Source organism: Triticum aestivum, chromosome 2A (assembly GCF_018294505.1).
Source record: "Triticum aestivum cultivar Chinese Spring chromosome 2A, IWGSC CS RefSeq v2.1, whole genome shotgun sequence".
In the NCBI taxonomy this organism is placed as follows: Eukaryota; Viridiplantae; Streptophyta; class Magnoliopsida; order Poales; family Poaceae; genus Triticum; species Triticum aestivum.
Genome location: NC_057797.1, coordinates 40,596,768 through 40,601,954, shown reverse-complemented (window position 1 = coordinate 40,601,954; position 5,187 = coordinate 40,596,768). Strand labels below are relative to the sequence as shown.

Sequence of the window (5,187 nt, the reverse complement as noted above, 5' to 3'; positions counted from 1 at the left end):
GGTTGACTCGATCCAACATGGAGCGGAGCATATCCATGAGGATTCCCGAGATGGATCGGTCGATCGGTCGATCTCCATGCCGTTGCGTGTCAGTGTGCGTACGTGATCTATGATGATTCTAAATCTGTGCCGTGCTTGGCTACTTGTTTTATTGCTTTTCTGCTCTCTCTTGGGCTTGTCTTGTCATTCCAGGGTGATCAATTGTTTGCTTGCTGGGTTGAGTTGAGTGGTGGTGGGGGATTTGTTTATCCGCGTTCGATACCTGGAAGTTGCCTCGAGCGTGCTTGGTTGCTCACCAAGCCTTCTTTCTGCCTTTGGCTGGGGTGAAAATTGGGTTGTTTGGTTACCTGCGGGCCTGCATCGCACGAACCTTGAAGCAGTCCAAACTCTGGAGAACACAAAATCTGCAGTCTCATCCCCTTTTTACTCGCTCACCTAGTGCTAGGACAGATCCAACCTCAGTTCTCGGCACCGGTGACGACAGTGACTTAGATCTACGGTATTGATGATTGCGCAGACCAACATCTCCGGCCTCGGGACATGCTCTTCCCCTCTGTCAGTTGCCCATCCCCTTTGTCGGTGTCGATGTCCTTGTCTCCGTCTCGCCCATTTCGTCTCCGACATCGACATGTCGTCATGGCCATCTTCCATGGTAGTAAAAAAAAACAGCATACAACCACCCTCCGTCCCTCCACTTTTTAGGTCATTGGGACGATCTGATGAAGCTTATGACTCAAGCAGCAACACTCATAGACGTGATTCAAACCCGACTCTTCTTGGTCCACATGAGGGCGGTTTGTCGAAGAGAGAGGATGGTGAATTCAAACTACAACTACAACCATAACAATGTACTCCCTCCGTTCCGAAATACATGACGCTGGGGATTTTTCCCGACCAGGTGAAAAAGCAGCGAAATGACCAGGTTACCCTTCAATTTTGAATTCTCTCCTTGATCTCCACCCAGGTCGTCTTCCAGATCCGCCCGCCTCCATCGTCCCCCACCTTTGGATCCTCCAACTCCATCGCCCCCACCTCTGGATCCTCCACCTCCATCGCCCCCACCTCTGGATCCTCCACCTCCATCGCCCCCACCTCTGGATCCTCCACCTCCATCGCCTCCCATCTCACCCAGCAGATCCCCTCCCATCCTCCCCGTCTTCCTGGGCCAGCAGATCCCCCTCCTCGTCCTGGGCCAGCAAATCCCCACCTCGTCATCCCAAGGCCAGCGCCCTGCTGCAGATTGCCGTCACCCTCCCAAGGCCTCGCCAACTCCACCTCCAGGTACTGCAGATCGCCGCCGGCTTCAGGTCCTGGTCGTTCAACAGGTCCAAAAACGGGCAATTCAGTTGCATGGTGTTGAGGGTTGTGGCAACAGAATTTAGCATGACAAAAATCAGTACTGGAGCATGATGTTGCATGATGTTGGAGTAGTTGCATGATGTTGGAGCATTCAAAAATCAGTGCTGCACTGGAGTAAAAGTGCAGTACTACTGAAACAGTTGCATGATGTTGGAGTGTCATTAACAGAATAGCATGATGTTCGAATACAATTGCATGATGAAGTACTACAGGGGCAGAATCACTTTTACAACATCATGCAACATCATTTTCATGGCAGTACTAGAATTGCATGATGTTGGAGTACTACAGAGCTTGATGTTGCATAAACTTATACTGTGGCAGTACCTGAACAGGCTCCAGGTCCAGAAGGTGCAGCTCCAGGCTCCATTGCACCAACTTCAGAATAGGCAGTACCTGAAAAAGGAAATAGACATAGTCAGGGCAGAGGCATGGATTTTGATCTCAATTGCACTCCAGCCGAAGAAGAAGACATACTCCAAGATGATATGAACATGGAAGAGGAAGAGGGCATCGATCCCGGGCAAGATGTAGTTGGTGAGCTCCAGTACTCCTGCCATTAACAATCAATAGTTCATTTGTACCCGTATAATGGAGTAGCAAGCAAGTGTTGAGCAATTAAAAAATGCATTTGGTATAAACAATGTTCAACAACAAAGTTTGGTATTAACAAATTCGTTTGGTACTCTGCAAGTGTTATACTCCAAGTTAGATCATGAAACAGTAGTGAACTACTCCAAGTTAACTGAAACAACAATAGTAACAACAATAGTAATACTACTCCAGTTTTTGAAAATGAACAGTTCATTTAGCAACTTCAGATCAAACTGAATACTCCAGGAAAAATATGATAAAGTAGTGACCAATTTGCATGATCAAGTTTAGATCATACTCCAGGAAAAATATGATCAAGTAGTGATCAAACTGAATAATCCATGAAAAACATGATCAAGTTTAGATCAAACTAAATACTCTAGTTTCTGAAAATGAACAGTAAGAGTAGCTCATTTAGCAAGTTTCTGAAAATGAACAGTAACTCTAGTTTCTGAAAATGAATAGTAGCTCATTTATCATTTCATCAATTTATCATTTGAGCATTTCATCATTTGATCATTTCTTGTTGTTTTTCATTTGATCATTTGAGCATGGACTAATATTTTTTTTCATTGTTTTGCAAAGTACATTACCCTCATCAAGGACATGTACAATAATGTTGTGACAAGTGTTTGAACAAGTGATGTCGACACCGATGACTTCCCGATTAAGATAGGACTGCATCAGGGGTCAGCTTTGAGCCCTTATCTTTTTGCATTGGTGATGGATGAGGTCACAAGGGGTATACAAGGAGATATCCCATGGTGTATGATCTTTGATGTGGTGCTAGTTGATGATAGTCGGACGGGGGTAAATAGGAAGTTAGAGTTATGGAGACAAACCTTGGAATCGAAAGGGTTTAGGCTTAGTAGAACTAAAACCGAGTACATGATGTGCGGTTTCAGTACTACTAGCTATGAGGAGGAGGAGGTTAGCCTTGATGGCCAGGTGGTACCTCGGAAGGACACCTTTCGGTATTTGGGGTCAATGTTGCAGGAGGATGGGGGTATTGATGAAGATGTGAACCATCGAATCAAAGCCGGATGGATGAAGTGGCGCCAAGCTTCTGGCATTCTCTGTGACAAGAGAGTGCCACAAAAGCTAAAAGGCAAGTTCTACAGGACGGCGGTTCGACCCGCAATGTTGTATGGCGCGGAGTGTTGGCCGACTAAAAGGCGACATGTTCAACAGTTAGGTGTGGCGGAGATGCGTATGTTGAGATGGATGTGTGGCCACACGAGGAAGGATCGAGTCCGGAATGATGATATACGAGATAGAGTTGGGGTAGCACCAATTGAGGAGAAGCTTGTCCAACATCGTTTGAGATGGTTTGGGCATATTCAGCGCAGGCCTCCAGAAGCTCCAGTGCATAGCGGACGGCTAAAGCGTGCGGAGAATGTCAAGAGAGGGAGGGGTCGACCGATTTTGACATGGGAGGAGTCCGTTAAGAGAGACCTGAAGGATTGGAGTATCGACAAAGAGCTAGCTATGGACAGGGGTGCGTGGAAGCTTGCTATCCATCTGCCAGAGCCATGAGTTGGTTGCGAGATCTTATGGGTTTCACCTCTAGCCTACCCCAACTTGTTTGGGACTAAAGGTTTTGTTGTTGTTGCTGTTGTTGTTGTTGTTGTTTTGTTTCTTGTTGCAGTTGTTGATCAAGGAGTTAGAAAAAAGAAAACCCTCACTAACGAGCAAAAGTATGCTGCTTATGTGGCATTGCATTCAGTGTGCATGAGCAGAGGTGGAAAATTCAAAAGAAATGATAAGAAAGACCTTGCACAATTTTTTAAGGTAGAAGTGAGGAGTATACAGAGAGTTTGGCAGAAGGCGATGGAGCAAATTTCAGAAGGTGTAGAGGTGGATGTTTCCGATCAGAGAAAAGGAAACTCTGGAAGAAAGCCAAAGGACATCAATTTAGAGCAAATCCCTACCATCCCACTAAACAAGAGGTCCACTATCAGATCTCTAGCTTGGCAACTGGGATGTAGCCCTACCACACTGCATAGAAAGTTCAAGCTAAATTTGATAAAAAGGCACACAAACTGTGTGAATCCAACTCTAAAGGAAAAGAATATGAAGGATAGGATGGAATTTTGTATGTCAATGCTTGACGAGACAACGATAGAAACTTCAAGGCCTAAATTCAAGACGATGCATAATGTTGTGCACATTGATGAGAAGTGGTTCAATATGATGAAGAAAAATAAGACCTACTATCTGCTGGATGGGGAGGAGGAGCCTACGAGACCCATACATGGCAACTGCATTGGCAAGGTGATGTTCTTAACGTCCGTTGCTAGGCCAAGGTGGGATCGTGAAGGAAACGTGACCTTCTCTGGGAAAATCGGTATCTGGCCATTTGTGAAAGAAGTTCCTGCTCAGAGGAGAAGTGATAATAGGCCCAGAGGTACAATAGAGACAAAGTCAATAAAGGTCGACAGAAAAGTGATGAGGGAGTTCCTGATAGAGAAGGTCTTGCCAGCGATACAAGCAGTTTGGCCTGAAAGTGATGCTGGACAGACCATCTATATTCAGCAGGATAATGCTAAGCCCCATATCTTGCCAAATGAGCCAGAATTTCTAGTAGCTATCGCAAAAACTGGACTTGACATCAGAATAATACAGCAGCCCGCCAACAGTCCTGATTTGAATGTGCTTGACCTTGGGTTTTTCAACTCGCTTCAATCCCTAACAGATTGTCCGAGTCCTAAAACACTACAAGACCTTATTAATGGTGTTTTGGAGGAATTTGAAGGCTATGAGGTTTACAAGCTCAATAGAATTTTCCTAACTCTGCAAACGTGCATGATTGAGATCCTGAACCATGCAGGGGGTAATGGGTATAAAATACCACATGTGAACAAGGAAAGGCTCGAGGGTCTTGGGCAGCTACCTCCAAGATTGTCGTTCCCTCAAGAGGTTTACGCAAATGCCCTACACAACTTAGGGCTAATGGAGAGGGTCTAGCAATGGAAGAGGCCTGAGATGCTTGTTGTCAAGAGACCTGAGATGTTGTTGCCAAGAGACCTGAGCAAGCTTGTTGTCAAGAGACTTGAGATGCTTGTTGTCAAGAGACTTGAGATGCTTGTTGCCAAGAGACCTGAGGATGCTTGTTGTCAAGAGACCTGAGATGGTGTTGCCAAAGACCTGAGGATGCTTGTTGCCAAGAGACTTGAGATGCTTGTTGCCAAGAGACTTGAGATGCTTGTTGCCAAGAGACTTGAGATGCTTGTT

At 45.6% G+C, this 5,187-nt stretch overlaps 1 long non-coding RNA gene across 1 annotated transcript in view; it reads right to left on the bottom strand.

Moving 5' to 3' along the window:
* Nucleotides 1-1,642: 1,642 nt before the first annotated feature.
* Nucleotides 1,643-5,187, bottom strand: part of LOC123184575 (uncharacterized) — a 5,609-nt gene continuing 2,064 nt past the window's right edge. Inside the window, exons 2-3 of the long non-coding RNA XR_006492993.1 lie at nucleotides 1,837-1,912; nucleotides 1,643-1,755 (exon numbers count right to left, since the gene is read on the bottom strand). This is a non-coding gene — a long non-coding RNA (uncharacterized lncRNA). The remainder of the gene's footprint in view (nucleotides 1,756-1,836; nucleotides 1,913-5,187) is intronic.